The sequence below is a fragment of the Mastomys coucha genome, unplaced genomic scaffold (assembly GCF_008632895.1).
Source record: "Mastomys coucha isolate ucsf_1 unplaced genomic scaffold, UCSF_Mcou_1 pScaffold7, whole genome shotgun sequence".
Taxonomy (NCBI): Eukaryota; Metazoa; Chordata; class Mammalia; order Rodentia; family Muridae; genus Mastomys; species Mastomys coucha.
Window position 1 is genome coordinate 96235636 of NW_022196913.1, and position 20588 is coordinate 96256223.

A 20588-nucleotide genomic window follows, 5' to 3' on the forward strand; every position below is an offset into this window, starting at 1 on the left:
TATATGAGTACACACTGTAGCTGTACAGATATTTGTGAGCCTTCATCTGGTTGTTGGGAATTAAATTTAGGACCTCTGCTTGCTCCGGTCTGCCCTGCTCACTCAGTCCCTGCTCACCCAGGCCCAAAGATTTATTATTATAAATAAGTACACTGTAGCTGTCTTCAGACGCACCAGAAGATGGCGTCAGATCTCATTACAGGTGGTTGTGAGCCACCTGTTGTTGCTGGGATTTGAACTCAGGACTTTCAGAAGAGCAGTCAGAGCTCTTACCCACTGAGCCATCTCTCCAGCCCTAAGCTATTGTAAACTAGTATCATCTTCTAATCAAATAAGAATCATTGGTATTTTCAAACTGTCATCATGCAGCTATTTGATAGCTGATTATCATTAAAAACAGGGATTCTCAGAGTTCAGGGGTAGCAATAAGACTCTGGATTCAATATCCAACACCATAAAAAAGAGAAACAGCAGAGAATCTCAGCCAAGCGGAAGGGCAATGCACGACCAGCGAGGGTATGTCTGAAGGTGGAAAGGTAAGCTATCTTATAACTTTATTCTCTTGCATCTGAAAAAGGCTGTCTTTGATGGGGAGATACTATTTTTTTTTTTAATTTTTATTTATCATTATAAGTAAGTACTCTGTAGCTGACTTCAGATGCACCAGAAGAGGGCATCAGATCTCATTATGGGTGGTTGTGAGCCACCATGTGGTTGTTGGATTTGAACTCAGGACCTTCTGAAGAGCAGTCAGTGCTCTTACCCACTGAGCCATCTCGGCAGCCCAACGGGGATATACTAATAGCTAGAAATCAAAGACAGGTTTGTTTTCTGAAGCTACCTGAAAGTAGTAGTTTTCAAAATTGATGCTTTAAGAAAGGGAGCCCTGTGCTGGAGAGATAGCTCAGTGGTTAAGAGCACTGACTGCTGCTCTTCCAGAGGTCCTGAGTTCAATTCCCAGCAACCACATGGGATCCAATGCCCTCTTCTGGTGTGTCTGAAGACAGCTATTGTGTACTCATATACATTAAATAAATAAGTAAATAAATAACTAAATAAATCTTTTTTTTTAAAAAGGAGCCCTTTCTTCAAAAAAATTACTCTGAAAAGCCAAAATGTCAGTCAAATTATGTTTATGAATGTATGCACCAGGCGGTGGTGGTGCACGCCTTTAATCCCAGCACTTGGGAGGCAGAGGAAGGCAGATTTCTGAGTTCGATGCCAGCCTGGTCTACAGAATGAGTTCCAGGACAGCCGGGACTACACAGAGAAACCCTGTCTCGAAAAAACCAAAAAAAAAAAAAAAAAAAAAAAAAAAAAAAAAAAAAAAAAAAAAAAAAAAAAAAAAAAAAAAGAATGTATGCTACTAAAGATGATCATATTAAGAGAAAAAAAGCTACCCCAGAAAGATAATATCCCATGTTTTAGCTCTTTGTGGCTCCTCAATTTTATACAGACACATAAAAGCATATGTTTATATAGGACATGGAATAGAAGCAAAGCTTAGTGGGTTAATGAATGTGAAGAACAGCAGGTGGTGGGGAGAAAGAACAGGAGGGGTGAATGTACTCAAGTTATTTAATATAAGAATATGAAAACGGCCGGGCAGTGGTGGCGCACGCCTTTAAACCCAGCACTTGGGAGGCAGAGGCAGGTGGATTTCTGAGTTCGAGGCCAGCCTGGTCTACAGAGTGAGTTCCAGGATAGCCAGGAATACATAGAGAAACCCTGTCTCGAAAATACAAAAAAAAAAAGAAGAATATGAAAATGTCTTTATGAAGTCCACTGCCATGTACAATGAATATATGAGAATGAACACATTTTTAAAAGGAGAGAAAATAGAGAGTAGGTAGCTGATTGAAGGAGATAAAAGCAGAACTAGGTCCTGACAAGAGTCCCTGATCCCAGGACCGTACCTCTACCTCTAGGGGTTCTAAGAGGTGTTTTTTAAAAACTGTGTCTTGCAAACTTAAAACACTTTCAAAACAATGAATCAATTTCATCCAAACCATCTCACTATGCCACAGCTGTGCTGCGTTATCTGAAACCAATCTAGAGTGAATTCTGTGTGACTTTCCATGCTGACACAGGAAGGCAGAAAGTTTGAGGCCCTCCTGAGCAAGTCCCAGTATGGGGAGGGAGAAGTAGAACCCAAAAATCTAAGGTAGAGCAAGCAGCAGTCAGTCTCAGAGTCACAGGAGAGGGACTGAGTAGCCCAGGCCCCTTTACCTTTGTGCCTCTTCAGAAAAGAGTAAACTTTTTATGTTAACTTTTTATTTTTTTAATCATATATAGCATATAAAGACAGGCCATCAAATTATTACTTTTACTTCTTTTTCTATCAGCTCACTAATTCAACTTGACAAGTAAAAATTAAGGCAGATCTAACAAATTGCCTTTACTTTTACATTTAGTGTGCACTTGTGGACCTCAGAAGACAATCTGCAGGGGTTGATTCTCTCCTTCCATGTGGGATACAAGGACCCAATTCAGATCATCAGGCTTGGCAGCAAGTACCTTTATCCACTGACTCAAATTGTCAGCCCTAGATCTAAACAAATCTTATAAGCTTAAATATTTTTATTATAGTCAGGAAAAATATATTTATGCTATATTATAATCTACACCCAAGTTGTGCTTTTCCCTCAGAAAATATTGACCTTAAAGACATACTTAAATCTAATTAAACTTACTGAAAAGAGAGGCTTTTTTTTTTATAGTATAGAATAAAGTGTATTCAGGGCAAGGGGAGGGGAGTTAAGAGTAGCAGAGGCAGAGAAAGGCAGAGAGAAGGAGAGAAGGGAGTAGTGGGGGGCCGGCCATGACCACGTGGAGAGAGGGGGAAGGGAATGGGGAACAGAGGGGGAGCAAGGAGGCAAGAGGCAAGAGAGAGGCAAGAGCAAAAGAGGGTAAGAGAGACTTTTTTTTTAAAGGAGAAAAGTTAGAAAGTTGGCTTAGCCATTAAGACTGCTTGCTGCTCTTCTAGAGGACCTAAGTTTAACTTCCAACACCCATGTCAAGTGGCTCACAACAACCTGTAACTTCAACTCCAGGGGATCTGACGCCTTCTTCTGGCTTCCATAAGTACTTCCCCACTCCTACAATAGCATATACTAATATAGACACATCCACATAAATAAAAATCTTTAAAAATTAAAAAATAAAGATTTAGCTCAGCATGCTGTCACAAACCTATAAACCCAGCACTAAAGAAGCTGAGAAAAGCTGGTTGGTGGTGGCGCATGCCTTTAATCCCAGCACTTGGGAGGCAGAGGCAGGTGGATTTCTGAGTTCGAGGACAGCCTGGTCTACAACGTGAGTTCCAGGACAGCCTGGGCTACACAGAGAAACCCTGTCTCAAAAAACCAAAAAAAAAAAAAGGAAGCTGAGAAAAGAGATTTACAGTTCCAGGCTTACCTGGTCTACACAGTGAACACAAGGCCAGACTGGGCTACATATGGAAAACAAAAAGCAACCTACTTACCTCAAGGCACTCAGACTGTTTAACAGCTGGGGCTTCTGTATCTAACTACGTGGACCTTTGAGACTCTTTCTTCTTCTAAAGCTGCTCACTACAACCTGCTTTCACGTTTCTTTTTGTTTTGCTAACAAAACTGGAGTTTGGATATTATTTAAATAGTTCTTGTAGTCTGAATGAAAATATGCCCATATGTCCACAATTGAGTGGAAGCTTTAGGTACAGCCTTGTTAGAGGAGGTGTGTCACTGTGGATCGGCTTTGAGGATTCAAAAGCCCATGCCTTGATAAGGAAGAAGGACTACCCTTAATCTGTGGGTAAAAGGACAAATGTTTAGAATATAGTTAGGGATGATACTGGTTTAATAAAGTGGTAGTTCTCCTCAAAGATGCATAACAGGGAACCCCACCAATCCTACATAAAGAACTACAGGCAACTAAGGAATGCTGAGAGTGGAAGAAATAGTTTTCTGCAGGGAAGAAGAGCACATCAGTTACTTCTCGAATACCAAATGGCATTATTCAGACTGAGAAGGCTATGTTTAGGGGTATATATGTATATACATATACTTAGAAATGCATAACAATAATTAAAAGAGAGACCATGAATTTGAAAAAAAGCAAGGAGGGGCATATGGGAGGATAAAGGGGAAATAAAGAGAGATAAAAAGGATGCAATTATATTATAATATCAAAAATAAAGGGGGAAAAAGCCCACACCACTCCCAGTTAGCACCTTGCCCATGATTTTGGGTCTGATGGTCTCTCAGCTACTGTTCCTGCACCATCCCCGCCCCCCCCTACCATCCCACCCTGGCATGATGTTCATGAGCTCTCACCCTCTGAAACTGAATAAAGATTCAACCTAGCATGCTAGTGCAAACTTATAAATTAAGTGCCTTCTTTTATAAGTTGCCTTGGTCATGATGATTTGTCACAACAATAGAAAAGTAAGAAAGACCAGTTCTTAAGAAAATATGAAAGGGCTGGAGAAATGACTCAGCAGTTAAGAGCACTGACTGCTCTTCCAGAGGTCCTGAGTTCAATTCCCAGCAACCACATGGTGGCTCACAACCATCTGTAATGGGATCCAATGCCCTCTTCTGGTTTGTCTGAAGACAGAGACAGTGGATGATATGTATTTCTTTTTAAAAACAAAGAAAGAAAGAAAAGAAAAAATGAGAATCCCCACTCCCCATAAAGCTTCAAGATTTGGCCAAATGGCTGAGTTCTGTACATGCATTTAATCTAAAGAGAGATAAAAGAACAAAATGATGGAGATGGAGACTGTTATTTGCTGAGCAAGAACAAGAAGTGAGTTCAATCTCCAATACCCAAAACAACAACAAAGCCAGACACTTCTAACTCTATATGGGGTAGGGGTGGGGGAATCAGGGACAAACAGATCCCTGGAACTCCCTATCCTGCCTAGGGTACTTAGCAAGTTCCAGGCCAATGAGAGATCCTGCATCAAAAATCAAAGTGGACAGCACCTGAGAAATGACAGCTGATGTTATCCTCTGGTTTCCATCTACACACACACACACACACACACACACTGTACAACAAAAGAAATCTTCAGAGCTCTTAAAGTTATAACTTTGTAGAAAACAAGAATTTTAGCTGGGCAGTGGTGGCACATGCCTTTAGTCCCAGCACGTGGGAGACAGAGGCAGGTAGATTTCTGAGTTTGAGACCAGCCTGGTCTACAGAGTGAGTTCCTGGACAGCCAGGGCTACACAGAGAAACCCTGTCTCCAAAAAACAAAAAAACAAAAAAACAAAAAAAAAAAAGAACTTTAGTACAACTGATCCATTTCATGGACAAAGAAAATCAGATACTAATTACTTCATAGAGGTTATATGTATGGGACAGCATAAAATCACAGGGTTTAAAGTTGTTCTCTCAGTAAAGTATCTGGAAAAGATACTCAAGTTCATTCTAAGTTTTCTCACCTATAAAACTAAGATTCTTCAAAAATGTCATTCAACAACAACATATGGAATGTCAACCATGTGCCTTGCACTGTGTCATGCACAGGTGTCATGCAGAGGTGACCGGGATAGACTGCCTCTGCTTAGTCACTAGCCCAGCTGCAAGGGAAACTGGCAGTCAAACATTACTTGGAATCATTCTGACCAATAACAAGAACTATATAAAGCACAGCACAGGGGCCTTCTAGAAAAGCAGCAGAGAAGACTTCTCTAGATAAATAGGAATAACCTACCTCAAAACAAACAAGAGGTGTTTTCTTCACAGCTCATATGCAGAAAAAGATTAACTGTCTTCCACTCTCTCAAAAATTCTTTTGGGAGAATAAGAGATAGAATTTGCATATTATAATTTTTTGAAAGCAACTTAATCAGCTGACAAGGTACAAATTGAATTAAAAATCAGAAATAAAAATCACTACTATGGAGCTGGGTGTATGCTTGTAAACTCAGCCTTTGAGACGAGAATCAGGAGTTTAATGTCATCATCCTCTGCTATACAGTTTGTAGCCAGCCTGGGTTACACATGACCCTACATCAAAAAAAAAAAAAAGTTCTGGGCTGGTGAGATGGCTCAGTGGGTAAGAGCACTGTCTGCTCTTCTGAAGGTCATGAGTTCAAATCCCAGCAACCACATGGTGACTCACAACCACCCGTAATGAGATCTGACCCCCTCTTCTGGGGTCTGAAGACAGCTACAGTGTACTCATTTATAATAATAAATAAATCTTTAAAAAATAAAAGTTCTTCTATTATGGTCAGAAAGTTTTTTTTTTTTTTTTTTGGTTTTTTTTTTTTTTTTGGTTTTTTCGAGACAGGGTTTCTCTGTGTAACTCTGGCTGTCCTGGAACTCACTCTGTAGACCAGGCTGACCTCGAACTCAGAAATCTGCCTGCCTCTGCCTCCCAAGTGCTGGGATTAAAGGCGTGCGCCACCACCGCCCGGCGGTCAGAAAGATTTTGTTTGGCTTTCTACTATATCTCTAAGCTCCAACAAAGAACATAGTAAGGGCCCAGCAATGTTTAAAACTTACTTTGAAAAAAGTCTTTAAGGAGCTAGAGAGGTAGCCCAGTTGGTAGAATGCTTGCCCTGAATGCATCAAAATCCTGAATTGTTTTCCCAGACAGGTATAGTGGTACACACCTGTAATCTCAGCACTCTGGAAGTAGAAGGTAAAGATTATAAATTTAAGGTCATCCCTGTTCATAAAAAGAACACAAGATACATGAAACCCTGTCTTGAAAAATATCGGAGGAGGTGTCTGGAGAGATAGCTCAGCAGTTAAGAGAACTGGTGCTCTTTCAAATTCCAAAGGACCTGGGTTCAATTCTAGCACCCACATGGTGGCTCACAACCATCTGTAACTCTAGCTCTAGGACATGTGACAGCTTCCGTGGGCACCAGACATGTAAGAGGTAAACAGACATACATACAGACAAACAAAAACAATCATACATATAAAATTTAAAACAGTGTGTATGTATGTGTGTGCATTTCACTTCTTTGAGTATTCATTTATGGAAGAACTATTGAAAACACTGTCTCTGCTTTACAGATTACTTGTAATAAACCCATATAAATAAAAGTCACTTAGTTATCAGAATATGAAGACCCTCTCCAACCTAAAGCATTCCATAAAACATAGCAGTCAAAATTAATAAACATTTACTAACATCTAAATTTCACTAATAATAAATGAGCTTTATGTACGAATAGGGTATATCTAATTCATAAACTAAGCATGAAACTAAGGAAGAAAAAGCATTCCAAAGACTATTTTTGCAGTAAATTCAAGTGAAACAACATAGTTCTTGCAAACAGATCAAAGACAATTTGTAATTAGAATCATGACTTCTGTTCTATAAAAAAAACTCTCATAATGTAATATAGTTTCAAAATATTAAAAAGTACTTTTTTCACAGAGAAAATGGGTTAGATTTGGGATGGAGAGATGGCTCAGCAGTTAAAAGCACTGATTGCTCTCCTAGAGAACCAACTTTGATTCCCACAACCTACATGGGGACTCCCAAACATCTGTACTCCTGTTCCAGGGGATCCAATGCCCTTTTTTGGCCTCTATAGGCACCAGATGCACACATGGGACAAAACATACATACAAGAAAAACGCCCATATTCATAAAATAAAAAGATTTAAAAATGTTTAAAGTTACTGGATTCTATGCCTATTAATGAAAGTATCAACTGTTATTAAAATGTTTATAAATTAGAATTGTAGTTGTATTGAATCCCCAAGCCTTTTTTCATTTTGGCTGTCTTGTATTTCAAATTACATGATTAACAGATAATAGTATTATGGACTACTTAGCCACAAAATATGTTATTTTGATAAGATTATATATGAATAAAACAAATATTTTACACCAAATATGGTTCAAATAAAACATTTGTAAGATGCTAAGTTTGTTAGGTTCATGTTAGTTTTTATTTGGCATCAACTAAATAAAACTGTTCTTAAGAAGCAAAAATATATGCACTAAGAATCCTTAGGAATCTTCACTCATATAACTCCCTGGGAATTCTTGAGTTTCTGCTCCATTTAGTCTCATATTCTTACCTCTGAATCAGAGCTCTATTCAGCTAGTTGGAAATATTTAGTTTCACAAGTTTGTATTCAAAGTAAAAATTACAAATCCAGTAAGATCACAAAATACTTATAATATGTAAACACTGAGATCCAGTTAAAACAAAAAGTACCCACTGTCCTTAAACAAGAAAGACAGGCAGACAAACAAACATGCAGAAAGGTAAAATGGCATTAGTATTCTTTTTTTTTTTAAAGATTTATTTATTGTTATAAGTACACTTCAGACACACCAGAAGAGGGTGTCAAATCTCATTATGGATGATTGTGAGTCACCATGTGGTTGCTAGGATTTGAACTCAGGGCCTTTGGAAGGGCAGTCGGTGCTCTTAACCACTGAGCCATCTCTCTAGCCTGGCATTAGTATTCTAAAGATATTTTCACATTTAAATTTTTATTTCACATTTGCATAGCCCTATTCTTAAAAATATTAAATTAGGAACTTGACAACAAAAATGTGTACCCATCTAAATGCTTTTCAAATATTACTGACAGCATCATTACCTAAAAGATAAACCTCAAAAAAATGTCAAAATCAAAAGCAGTCCAGTATTAAAGTGACTACAAGCAGAAATGGATATAACAAGAGCAAAGGCATCTAAAAGCCAAGACCTCATTACAGAGGATCCCTTTGCTAATGCTAATAAAGGCTGAAAGGTAAGGAACTATCACTGCTACCAGTTTTTGTTATATATTTAAGGGCTGGTGAGATGGCTCAGCAGGTAAGAGCACCGACTGCTCCTCCGAAGATCCTGAGTTCAAATCCCAGCAACCACATGGTGGATCACAACCACCCGTAATGAGATCTGACGCCTTCTTCTGGTGTGTCTGAAGACAGCTACAGTGTACTCACATACATAAAATAAATAAATCTTTAAAAAAAAATGTAAAATAACAACTGGACTAAATTATTTCAAATCAATTTCAATTATGTTTTTACAATGTATCAGAATGTAAAGTACAGCCAAATATTCAAAAATTGGGATGTTTGGTATAAGTAAAAGTATAATATTCTAATTTGCATAATTGTAATTCACTGTTATCAGTAGCCTATTGACAGTATGTTTTCAAGTATTTATGTCTTAAAGTTATTTTTTATTTTTTATTTCTTTTTTTTTGTTTTGTTTTTCGAGACAAGGTTTCTCTGTATAGTCCTGGCTGTCCTGGAACTCACTCTGTAGACCAGGCTGGCCTCGAACTCAGAAATGTGCCTGCCTCTGACTTCCAAGTGCTGGGGTTAAAGGCATGCACCACCACTGCCCTGCTTAAAGTTATTTTTTTAATTACATTTCTTTATTTTCAGTGTGTGATCACGTGTTCCACAGCATATATGTGAATGTCAAAGGACAACTTGCAAGAGTTGGTGCTCTCCTTCTACAGTGTGGGTCTCAGGGATGAAACTTAGGTCATCAGACTTTACAAAAGACTGGGCCATTTCACTGGACCTAAATATTTTATTTTATTTTATTTATGTATTTTTAAAGAAAGATCTCACTTTGTAATCCTGGCAGGCCTGGAATTTGGTGTATAGAACAGGCTGGTCTTAAACTAAGAGATCCATTCATCTCTGCTTCCCAAGTACTAGGATTAAAAGTATGTGCCACGCTGGGCTGTGGTGGCGCACGCCTTTAATCCCAGCACTTGGGAGGCAGAGGCAGGTGGATTTCTGAGTTCGAAGCCAGCCTGGTCTACAGAGTGAGTTCCAGGACAGCTAGGGCTATGTAGAGAAACCCTGTCTCGAAAAAAAAAAAAAAAAAATTATGTGCCACCACAGCAAGTTGGACTTTTAAATATGAACAAAAGAGTAGTAAAACTTTAAATCAATTTCCCCACATTACAGGTCCTTCACTGATGATGTTCCTTTGTCTTCATGCCATATTATTAGAGCATCTGCCTAACACATGGCAGACTTTGGCAAATAATAGCTGAAAAACAAGTTATAAATATCCTAAATAAGGGCTGGAGAGATGATTCAGTGGTTAAGAGCACTGACTGCTTGCTCTTCCAGAGGTTCTGAGTTCAATTCCCAGCAACCACAGGGTGGCTCTTAACCACCTGCAATGGGTTCAGATGCCCTTTTTTGGTATGTCTGAAGATAGCTACATTGTACATTAAATAAATATATACATAAATACATGAAATAAATCTTTTTTTACAAATATCCTAAATAAGATGTATTATGAGGGATTAGAAAGGTGGCTCAGCAGGGAAGAGTGCTTGCTGTTCTTGCAGAGGCCTCAGGTTTGGTTCTTAGCACCCATGTCAGGTAGATCACGACTACCTAAGACTCTACTTCCAGGGGATCTGATACCCTCTCCTGGCCTGCATAGTTGCTTTCTATCATTAATTTTTATTTTTTATTCATAGGTATTTATATGTGTGTCTCAATGTGAGTGTATTCCACATGTGGCAGGTTCCACATGGAAACCAGAAGGTGGCATCTGATCTCCTGGAGCAGGTGTTACAGGCAGGTGTAAGTCACTGGCTGGATGCTGGGAACTGAACTCAGGTCCTCTGAAGACCTCTAGAAGTAAGTGCTCTTTTTTTTGGTGGGGGAAGTTTGAGACAGTCTCACTATGTAGCTCTGGCTGTCCTGGAATTCACTGTGTAAACCAGGCTAGACACCAACTCACAGAGATACACCGGCCTCTGCCTCTCAAGTGCTGGGATTTAAAGACTTGTGCTGTCATGCCAGTTGTAGTAAGTGCTCTTAACCAATAATGAGCCATCTCTCCACCCCTTAGCTGCTGTTTTAAGGAAAACATTTAAAAAAGAAAAAAAAGAATCACTGTCTTTTTTTTAAGATTATGTGTTTGAGTGTGTATGTGTCTTTGTGTGTGTGTGTGTGTGTGTGTGTGTGTGTGTGTGTGTGTGTGTACACATGCATGTATGTAGGTGCTCACAGAAGCAATAAGGGGGCATTAGATCCTCTAGGATCTTGAGTACAGGCAGCTTTTAAAACATTAGCCAAATGCAGTATTTTTTTTTTTAAGATTTATTTATTACATGTAAGTACACTCAGATCTCATTACAGATGGTTGTGTGCCACCATGTGGTTGCTGGGATTTGAACTCAGAACCTTCAGAAGAGCAGTCAGTGCTCTTAACCACTGAGCCATCTCACCAGCCCCCAAATGCAGTATTATGGACAGTTAAGTGAGTACATCTGTACAGGGCTTTACCATCCCTGAATGAGGAAGCACATACCTGCCATAGCTTCTTCAGCATTCTGTTCCTTAAAGCGGAAGGTTATCCCTTCAAATGAGGTACTTGGCTCAGGCCATCATCACAAATTGTCCCAAAGTAGCTAGCAGTCTTCTACAAGGAAAAATATACTATTATTTTATTATTCTCAATATTACTTAGACTTATTAACTACCACAGTTTAGGCCTTGGCTTTTAGAAAGTGTTTAATTCTGGGTGAAAACTTATTTCCTCATAGAAATTAATATATATGTATATATGCATACACACACACACACACACACACACACACACACACACACACACATATATAAATGCCAAACACAATACTGATAGGAAACACAAAATTTAAAGGTGCTTTAAAAATCTACTTATACAGAACAATCCAGTAACATATTATTTTCAATAAAATTACAAAATCCTATTGTGACAAACTGTGAAATTAAAGGAAAAAGGACTTCTTTAGGCTCACAGTTTTATAGTAGGGAAAGCATGGCAGCATTCCTGGCTGCAGGCACATGAAGAAACTGCTCACACATCCATGGACCCAGAAAGCGTCACGAAGTTTGGCTGGTTTATATAGAACCCAGAGACCCACTTCCTTCAGTTAGGTCCTACCTGCTAAGTATCCACAAGTATTAATATTGTATAATCAAAAAATTAGAATTGCCCTCCATGGCAGTGCATGTCTTTAATCCCAGCACTTGGGAAGCAAAGGCAGTTGGACCTCAAGGAGTCCAAGGGCAGCCAATCTACATAACAATTTCCAGCCTATCCAGAGTTACATAGTGAGAGACCCTATCATATACATGCAAAATTTTTAATTCATCATTCTCTGAAAATTTAAACTGTCTAAAATGTTTGGTATATTTCCAAGGTTTCCTAATACACTGGAAAATCTTAATAAAAACTACAACTGCTTCTTTTACTAAAATAACAGCAGTACTTTTGAAAGTTGAAATATTTCAGCCGAGTGGTGGTGGTGGCGGCGGCGGCGGCGGCAGCGGCGGCGGCGGCGGCGGCGGCAGCGGCGGCACACGCCTTTAATCCCAGCACTTGGCAGGCAGAGGCAGGAGGATTTTTGAGTTTGAGGCCAGCCTGATCTACGGAGTGAGTTCCAGGACAGCCAGGGCTACACAGAGAAACCCTGTCTCAAAGAAAAAAAAAAAGTTGAAATATTTCACTTACTTATTATATGTAAGTACACTTCAGACACCCCAGAAGAGGGCATCAGACCTCATTACAGATGGCTGTGAGCCACCATGTGTTTGCTGGGATTTGAACTTTGAACCTTTGGAAGAGCAGTCAGTGCTCTTAACCCCTTAGCCATCTCTCCAGCCCTGAAATATTTCACTTATTTATTTATATCTACATATCTACATTGGTGTTTTGCCTGTCTGTATGTCTGCATGAGGGTGTCAGTTCTTGGAGTTACAGTGAAATGCCATTTAGGTTCTGGGAATTAAACCCCAGTCCTCTGGAAGAGCAGTCAGTGCTCCTAACCACTGACCCATCTCTCTAGTCCTGAAGGAGGAAATATTTTTGTTGCTGTTCTCAAATCACAAATACTCTAAAGCACAGAGAAACAGAAAATCATCTTTTACTTTCCCAAATACTTTATGTTCTTATTCCTGCTAATAGTACATGTAAGTTTATAAAGTCTTAAGAAATAATGTAAACATATTAAAACATCCACTAGTAAAACTTCTGAGTAAAAGCTTAGGCCAAAAACTTCCACAAGTTTCATGAAAAGTAAAAACTCTTTACTGGCAGAAACAGTGAAGCCTTGCACTTAGGACTCCACAATTTCTATTATCTCCACATTCAACCACTCCTTAGCATCCATTACAGGACATGGATAAGGAGAGAAAATAGGAAACAGATGCCAAAGAGAAAGGTTATTTTCAAAAGTGAATTATTAATACAGTAGGAAATTGGTAAGCAATTCCAATTCATTCTTAAATCGTACAGAAAGGGTGAGATGTTTTACTGAACAAGACTCTCCTGAGATGAGCTGCCAAGACACATGAAGGCACAGACCAAGAGAGGCACACCAGAAGCGCTCTTTGATTCTTCTGAATGAAAATCGCGTTTGTCTGATCCTATTCCAGTTTCAATACAGAGATTCCTTAAGGACATTTCTAATTCAGAGTATTTTCTTAAGTTTAGGGTGAGCATATTTCAGAAATTAAATAACTCAAGCATGTACATTATATAATAAAAAAGAACAAGCTGTTCTGGCAGTAATTATAAAGACCCAGAAGTCTGAGCTCTGCAGCAAGCTGAATTCAAACCCCAGCACTGCTGCTCACTACCTGCTTGGTTTTAAACAAGCGACTGCCTGTGTGCTCAGCCTCCTCATCTATAGGCTGGAGCAAACGATAGTGCTTTGTTAATGGGGCTGTTCTGAGGACTGGAAGAAGAAAATAGCTCTTAGGCTATTTTCTGGTACTTAGTAAGAACATAATGAATTTTGTTTAGATTTTACTTATATTACTGTCACATTAAATAACAAAGGAAGTCTTTGTTTAAAATTTGATCAGTACTAATAAATTATAAAATATTTTTAAGATCTGGTTAATAGTCAAGCTGTACATTGTACTCTCTGTTTATAATCCTAACATATTAAGTTGACATAAGTTGGCTTTAACAGTAGACAAATAATATAATTCAAGTCCTATACACATACATACTCTGAGTTACCTTCAAAATGAATCATTACTATATGACATACTGTAAAGGGTATTTCATAGAATTTACAAATCTTTGACACAAATAATCTTACATTAATGAGGAAAAATTGATCTTGTTAATCTTTACACTCCTAAATGCCTCTACACAGTCCATGCCCAGTTAAGTTTTAACAACCTTCTTTTTCACACACACAAAAAAAAAAGGGCTATAGAAGAAAGTAAAGATTTAGACTAGTAGGAAGGCATAATTATAAGTAAATATCCACAAATATCAAAGCTTCCTATGTCCTTTCATGACAACCAAAAAGGGGAAATGCACATTTAGGTAGAGGAAAGGAGAGATTCAAATCATATAAGAAATATTCATCATTCAAATTAATGATAGCTATGTTTTACTATTTATTTATTTATTTATTGTTTATGTATTTGGAAGGATGGCACATGCCATAGTGCGGAAGACAACTTTTGGGAGTCCACTCCTTTAGACCAGATGGGTTCTGAGAATCAAATTAAGGTGGTTAGGATGGTTAGCAAGTATTTACCCACTGAGCCATCTTAGTGCCCTGACAGCTTTTATTTTAAATTATAAATGTGCATTTATAGCTACTATTACTGCTCTTTAAAAATAAGCTCTGATATGAATTTTTAAATGAAAACCCTACAAAAATAATTTTTTCAGGGCTATTGTTACTAGAGGACTCACATAGAATGCAAAACCTTGGGGACTTGATTCCCAACACAGCATAAACTGGGCCTCAGCGCACAACGGTAACCCTAGATTTTTTTAGCAGGTGGGGTTAGGAAGAGCAGTTCAATGACTTCCTTGGCTACATAAGGATCTTGAGCCGGCCTGGGCTACAAGAGACCCTCCCCTTCCCCCCCCAAAAAAAACAAACCAAGAAAAAAAATCTATTGAAAGTTAGCCATGTATTTATAATTATAGTACTCAGGAGACAGAGGCAGGAGGATTGAAAGTTCCAGGCCAGTCTGGGCTACATAGCAAGGCTAGGTCTTAAAAATACACATAAACAAACATTTATTCAGCTGACCTTCTTGAACAAATGTCATTCTGAAATTGCCAATATATATTTGTTTTCTAAAATGTATCATTGTACTTGTTTAGGTCAAAGGTACATATCAGTTAAACATCTTTGTGTATGTATGTGTGTCTCTTCATGGCACATACATTGAAGAACATTGATGATATAAAATGACAAGATTAGCCCTGGCCATTCTGGAACTCATTCTGTCGAAAGAGGCTGACCTTAAACTCAGAGATTCACCTGCCACTATCTCCCAAAAGCTGAGACTAAAGTAAATGTGTGTGCCACTGCTGCCAGGCTGAATATCTTTTAAGAACATAACCTAGATCTAGAGAGAGACTCAGTCCTTAAAAGCATAGGCTGTCCTTCCAGAGGACAAAGGATCTGGGTTCAATTCCCAGCACCCACATGGAGGCTCACATCTGCATGTAACTCCAGTTCCAGGGGATCCAACCACCTCCTCTGCCCTCTGAGGGCACTGTATACCATGGTGCACAGACATACATGTAGATAAAACAGCCAAACACAAGCAATATTACAACTTTTGTTTTTTGTTTTTTTTCGAGACAGGGTTTCTCTGTGTAGCCCTGGCTATCCTGGAACTCACTCTGTAGACCAGGCTGGCCTCGAACTCAGAAATCCTCCTGCCTCTGCCTCCCAAGTGCTGAGATCAAAGGTGTGCGCCAGCACTCCCCTATAACTTTTTTTAAAGAGTACATGACAGTGGGGTCTGGAGAGATGGCTCAGCAGTTAAGAGCACTGGCTGTTTTTCCAGAGGTCCTGAGTTCAATTCCCAGCCCCCACATGGTGGGCTTATGAAAGGATTTGATACCTTCTTCTATCATGCAGGTGTACATGTAGTAGAGCACATATAAATAAATAAAATAAACTTTAAAAAAAGAGTGCATGGGGCTAGTGAGATGGTTCAGCGGGTAAGAACAGTGACTGCTCTTCCAAAGGTTCTGAGATCGGATCCCAGCAACCACATGGTGGCTCACAACTACCCGTAATGAGATCTGACGACCTCTTCTGGTGCATCTGAAGACAGCTACAGTGAACTACCCTGGAGTTGGGGGGGGGGGGGGCCGGAGCGAGCAGGGCCTGCAGAGGTCCTGATTTCAATTCCCAGCAGCCACACACATGATAGCTCAGGCCATCTGTACAGCTACAATGCAGTCATACACATAAAATAAATAAAATAAATCTTTAAAAAAAAAGAGTGCATGACAGTAAAAGAGAAAATGCTTCATCACATCACTTTTCCATATGAGTATGAATTAAACAAAACAGAAATTTTTTGAAACAAGCCTCCATGTGTATGCTATTGACTACATTAGTAAAAAGCAAAGCTCTGCTCCTTTTCAGCAAAAACAAGAATCATGAAAGGTGAAACCACTGTGACATTTTTCATGTCCTACCCTCAAGCCAAGCAAGCTCAGCTGTGCAGGAGACGAAGGTACCGATGAGCATCTTCCACACAGACACATTTATGTTTTCAGCCTTAGCATATTTTCAAACCATCTGGCATCTATGTATGCCTGTCTGGTTTGCCAGACTAATCTCTTCAGAACTGAGTAGAGCTATATGCACTGTGGGGAAAGCAAGGAACAACACATACTTAACAAAGTGTTCCAAATGCTGAGCTATAAGCTTGTTATACTTGACCTGTATCTTTAAAACATTTCTACCAAAAACATTAAGCTTTTTTGAGACTATATGAATGGCTCAGGACTGTCATAAGGTACCGAAGTCACTAGGGTTCTTGGGGTTTATTTTTTCTCATTTTAATCTAAGCAGTCAAATGAAACATACCAAGAAGTAGTTCTACAAAAAAAAAAAATCACTGATAAATAAAATACTATAAATTCTATATTTAAAAAAAAAATGCCTAAGGGCCAGTAAGGTGGCTTGGTCAGTAAAAGCATTTACCACCAAGCCTGACAACCTGAGTCTGATACTCAGAACCTACATAGTGGGTGGAGAATCAACTCCTTAAAGTTGTCCTCTGACCTCCACCTGCACACAGTAGGATGTGTACATAAATTCACATAAACACAAATAAATAATAAATGCAAAAAAATTAATATCTAAGATTGAGATGGTGGTACACACTTATAATCCCAGCACTGACAAGGAAGAGGCAGGAGGATTGCCATGACTTCAAGGTCAGCCTAGGCTATGTTTTGAAACTCCAAAACAAAATCTAAGACTATGCATTTTACTTTGCCTAAAATTAGTCTGCATACTTTTAAAATGCTTAGAAGATGGAGAGAGAAACTAAGATAAAAAATATTCATTAATGTCCTTCTCCTTATATGCTCTGTTACCAAACTACTGTCCCTGGCAGCACGCAGCCCTTCCTTCACTCAAAATCTGGAATAAGAATTACTTCTTTAGAAATAATCTATGTGCCAATAGCCTTGTTAGAACACATTTCTATTAATCTGCATTACCAGTTTGAAATAATGTCTTTTTCAAGGCATTTAAAAAAGAAACAGGTAATTACTACTGCATACAAATTAAAGTGTTAGGACAAAGACTTCTGAAATACAATGACCAGCACCACAAACAAAAAGGTGCACTTGTGTACCCCGAAACACATAGTCTTTTCCTGGGGGAGGAGTGGTTCTTCCGGATTTTCATTTGTCATCTTATTAATCTCTGAGAAAATTGCTTCTTCAAGTTACATAGAATCTCAATCAGCCTTTCTTATAATTTCCTCCTAAGTATTATCTCTTCTTGGTGTGTTTTGGTTTTGTCTTTTAGAGAAGGGTTAGTGACAGGAAAGTACTGTAAGCATTCCTACTTTACCTACGTCTCTCTATATTCAGTTTTCCGACTGCTTTGCCCAGAGCCTTGGTCCCTAAGCTAAGGATAGCAAACAGAATCTTACTCTTCCGTTTGGTTCGTTTCTTACTGGTACCTTTGGAGTACCGAAACAAAGAATTCTAAGTCCCTCTCTTGGAACTTCGGTGTAAATACACAAGGAAAGAGCTTCTGTCAGGGCTCGGCTTTCCTGCCATCAGACCCCAGTCCTTTTTATTCCCTCTTCCTAGGCAATTCCCCTTAAGCCCCCAAGGCTTGGAGATTCCTCTCTGGTCCATCGCTCTCCCAAGTCTCTGCACTCACGCTCCTGTGCCTCTGCAGAAAGAAGCAAGTGTGTTTCCACCCTCTTTACTTAACTTCTCCCCTAAAATCGTGGTCTTCCTCAAAATATACTTCGCACTATACTTCTTAGGGATGCAACTCTGAGTCTTCTCTGCTGATGTTTTCTGTTGCTCGAACCCCAAAGCCAGCGCTCTACAGTCCAGCAAGAGATCCTTTGCTCACTCTCCAGAGGGGGCTGCGCCGCGTCCCCACGAGGTGGCCCCGCGCCTCCGGAGGCCCAACGCTGGAGATCTCCCCCAGGACCCTCGCGGTAGTTAGGGTCCGCTGTCCCAGAGACGTTCTCCCCCAAGGAGACCGGCTCCCCATCCCCTCAGTACCCCCAAGTTACTCAGTGCTCTCCCAACCGAGGCGCTGGGGCTTTCCCTCCAAACCCTCCGCCCAGAGCTCCGTCCTCGCATTGACACCCCGGAGAGAACCCGGGAGCTGCGACTCTGTCCGCCTCGCCGCGGGGCAGGCCCGGTCCCTCCAGGTCCGATACTGCGCGCCCCAGCGCCGTGGGCTGGGTCCGGGGGTCGGGTGTCTCTGTCCCGCTGCTGCCCGGTCCCGTGCCGCGCCAGCGCCTCTCAGCTCCCCTACCCGTCACGAGCTCCTGCTCGGGTTCCACCGCAGCCCCGCAATCGCGAGGCCCAATGCCCAGCCGGCTCGCACAGCTACCTGCAGGGGCCGCCTCGCCTCAGCGCCTCGCCGCCGCCATCTTGCATTTCAGAGCGACTGCACTTTTCAGGGAGTCAACTCTGACCTGTGAACCCTAACCCCGGAACCACTCGGAGGGCCCTCGCGCGGGGGGCCCCCACGGAGGCTCCGCAGCCCGGCAGAAGCTCCAAGACGTCAGGCCAGGGTGCGAGAGAGACACTCCGGTCCCTGAACCTACAAGGGCCGCGAGGAGGAGCCAGCCGAGGCGGGGCGAGCCAGGCGATCGACTCGAGGACTTCGCCGCTCCTCTGGGATGCGACCCAGGCCGCTCCTCCAAGAACCCTGCGCGGCGGGAGGTGTGCGCCGCCCCGCCCTCTGTCAGGAAGAGTCACGCCCCCTGTCAGGAGGGGCCACGCCCCTGCCACTAGAAGCCACGCCCTGTCATGAGAAGCTCCTCCTTCAGGCCTCGCGAGGCTCCGCCCCACTCAGGCGATTGCTCTGCCAGCGGTCGTCAGAAGCCAGACCCCGCCTCCCGCGACCTAGGTCGCTTTCTTCCTTTGAAACCGCCTGGGTCCTCCGAAACCCCTCCTCTCCTGGAGCCCGACTCCTAAGGCCACGCCCCTCCCTAAGCCACTCCCACTGTCACTCTTGGCTCCTCCTTGGGAGCGCCCTCTGGATTCCAGTCGCGCCCCCACCCGCTGTCAACAGTCCAACGCTCCTGTCAGCCGCTGCTCCGCCTCTTCTAGCCCGAGTCCAGCAGGAGCCAGCAGTTCCAGCTTTGGACAGGAAAAGTTGAGTGTGGCCCCACTCGGCGCCTCCCTCCTCTGCCTCCTGCTGCAGTCCCTCTTTCCCCTGTGAGCCACTGACTGAAGCCGAGCTCTCAGTGAGCACCGGCCCTGCAGCGTGCCAGCTGAGGACCTCCATCGTCTTCCCCACCTCTGCCCTTAAGCCCTCTCATCATTGTTACAATGAATATACAAACGAGGGCAAAAGGAAACCACTCAAGAGTGTTCATTCAGTGTATTCACGACTCCGGACATAAGAGGACTCTTTGGCGCCTGGATGTTTAGTCCCCACCCCCATTCCAGTCATTGACCCTTTGTGTTTTGATAGCAGAGCTCCATCAAGCCACACCAGTCCGAAAATCTGCAGTCTGCATTTACTTGAAGGGAAGACCTGGCTGCTGAAATCAACGTGCGCAATATTTAGTTGCATCCTAAAATTCTAAAACTTGTGTATGCTGAGGTGTAATGATCTCACCAGCAGAGGTACTCAATCAACCCGGTCCCACTCTCAGCCCAACTCATAAAACAAAAATTAACAGCACTCTAGTTCCTTGAAACTAAATTCAGAATGTAAACTACTTATACAAATAATTTAAGAAATCAGTGCAATTTTTAATAGAAAGTAGTTTATAATGCGGTACTAACATCAGTAAAATAAAACAATGCATTCTCCACCATGTATTTAAATACTCGTGCCCCTCATAAGAAAAAATACAAGACAGAAAGTCACACACACACACACACACACACACACACACACCAGCTTATGCTCACCCACAGACAGTTCCAGGTTCACTGAGAATCCCAGTTTAGGATTTAACTCTGAACAAAGAAAATATTTCAAATTCAGATGTTCAATTTTTTGTTCATGCATTCAACCATTTGCTTTTTGAATACCACATGTGCCGGACACTAAAGGAGATGTAAAACTGAGTAAGGCCATCCTGTCATCCATTGGTATCTAAAAGGGATTGTTCTGGAACCCTCCATACC

At 41.0% G+C, this 20588-nt stretch overlaps 1 protein-coding gene across 8 annotated transcripts in view; it reads right to left on the reverse strand.

Annotated features, from left to right (window-relative positions):
- Positions 1-19200, reverse strand: part of Zhx1 (zinc fingers and homeoboxes 1) — a 29298-nt gene extending 10098 nt beyond the window's left edge. Inside the window, exons 1-4 of one of the 8 annotated variants that reach the window (XM_031358395.1) lie at positions 18832-19200; positions 11277-11387; positions 6502-6627; positions 5705-5782 (exon numbers count right to left, since the gene is read on the reverse strand). The gene's annotated coding sequence lies outside the window, so the exon portion shown is untranslated. The other 7 variants (XM_031358397.1, XM_031358396.1, XM_031358400.1 and 4 more) reach the window with 7 other exon arrangements.
- Between the last annotated feature and the right edge of the window lie 1388 nt (positions 19201-20588).